Here is a 1,999-nt window from a genome sequence, read left to right as displayed (position 1 = left end):
ATATCAAGCTTAAACTGAGATGTACACTTTCTTGCAGCACACATGTCATTCTTATAAAGCATAATGTTTTAACATATAGGTTTATAGTCAACACAAGATTTAGTATAGATGTGAATTTTATAGATGTGAATTTTTTAGATGTGCTTTTTCCTAATTAGATGTGCTATTTGTAAATGTGTATTTTTTAATGCGTGCTTATAACAATTTAGATATAGTTGTGTACATCATAATTATTGAAATGTCTTGAATGATGAATAGGTCTCAAATAATCGCATACACATAATTATCACACATTGATTATTAATGTCCTGCTAATCACATTTTAATTTCTCAGGACTGTTCGTAGACAATCTTAAAATTGTTGGAATAGTACTGCAGGGTGTACTATCTCTGGCCTATAGGTGATCCCAGTTCCAGTGAGGACAGCGTTCAGTGTGGCTGTACTCCGGAGCAAAAGTATGTTGTATTGTTGGAAGCAAAACCGAATTGACGCTGATGGGCAGCATAATAACCCAGAATGAGCCACCGCGGGGTGGTACAGATAGCTAAATGCCTCATCATCTAATTAGTGACATGTATGAATAGATGAACGAGATTCCCACTGTCCCTACCTAATATCTAGTGAAACCACAGCCAAGGGAACGGGCTTGGCAGAATCAGCGGGGAAAGAAGGTATGTTGAGCTTGACTCTAGTCTGGCACTGTGAAGAGACATAAGAGGTGTAGAGGGAAGGCCCTTTGGCCGCTGGTGAAACACCACTACTCTTATAATTTTTTCACTTACCCGGTGAGGTGGGGGCGCGAGCCCCGTGGGGCTCTCGCTACTGGTGCGACCCGCTCTGGGGACAGTGGCAGGTGGGGAGTTTGACTGGGGCGGTACACCTGTCAAATGATAACGTAGGTGTCCTAAGGCGAGATCAGGGAGGAAAGAAACCTCCTGCGGAGCAGAAGGGCAAAAGCTTGCTTGATCTCGATTTTCAGTATGAATACAGACCGTGAAAGCGGTGCTTCATGATCCTTCTGACTTTTTGGGTTTCAAGCAGGTGTCAGAAAAGTTACCACAGGGATAACTGACTTGTGGCGGCCAAGCGTTCATAGCGACGTCGCTTTTGGATCCTTCTATGTCGGCTCTTCCTATCATTGAGACGCAGAATTCCCCAAACATTGGATTGTTCACCCACTAATAGGGAATGTGAGCTGGGTTTAGACCGTCGTGAGACAGGTTAGTTTTACCCTACTGATGATGTGTTGTTGCAATAGTAATCCTGCTCAGTACGAGAGCAACTGCAGGTTCAGACATTTGGTGTATATGCATGGCTGAGGAGGCATTGGGGCGAAGCTACCATCTGTGGGATTATGACTGAATGCCTCCAAGTCAGAATCCCCCTAATCCCTAACGATACCGCAGTGCAGAGGAGCCTCGGTTGGCCTGGGATAACCGGGCCTGTGTGTAGAGCCAAGCACTTGGGGACCAGAGCGCGGACGCAAGGGGGCCGCCTCCATCGCCCTTAGTGCACAGCATGTTCATGGGGCACCCGGTGCTAAATCATTCGTAGACAACCTGATTCTGGGTCAGGGTTTCGTAAGTAGCAGAGAAGCTACCTCACTGCTATCCATTGAAAGTCATCCTCTGAGACAAGCTTTTGTCTCTCTGTGCGTGGGTACCCGCGGATGCCCTCCTTCACCACACCCAGGGGTGGGTCCCTCTGCCACCGGGCCGGCGGGAGGGACGCAGAGAGGGTAACGCAGGTTTGGGGGAGGCTGCCTCCGGCACGGGGGCTTCCCCTCCCATCCCTGCCCCACCAGGGTGCATCAGGTTGCGGGGACGGGGACCACCATCCCTTGAAGGTTGGCAGGGTGACAAGATGGCCTGGGCCGGGCCTCTCCTTCCCGCTGCTCCTGCCCCATTCGGGCAGGGAAGCAAGCAGAAGCCCCGGGGAAGGAGCCACCTAAGCGGCTGCCTAGGTGCGCCTGCCACCCCTCGCCAGACTGCAAGGGTG

The 1,999-nt window shown here is 49.8% G+C and overlaps 1 pseudogene; it reads left to right on the top strand.

The window, feature by feature from the left end:
• Positions 1 to 1,644, top strand: part of LOC147707092 (28S ribosomal RNA) — a 3,060-nt pseudogene extending 1,416 nt beyond the window's left edge.
• The last annotated feature ends 355 nt before the right edge of the window (positions 1,645 to 1,999 follow it).

Source organism: Lissotriton vulgaris, chromosome 6 (assembly GCF_964263255.1).
Source record: "Lissotriton vulgaris chromosome 6, aLisVul1.2, whole genome shotgun sequence".
NCBI lineage: Eukaryota > Metazoa > Chordata > Amphibia > Caudata > Salamandridae > Lissotriton > Lissotriton vulgaris.
Note: the sequence above shows the minus strand (reverse complement) of the source record. Positions and strands in the feature narration are given on the sequence as shown.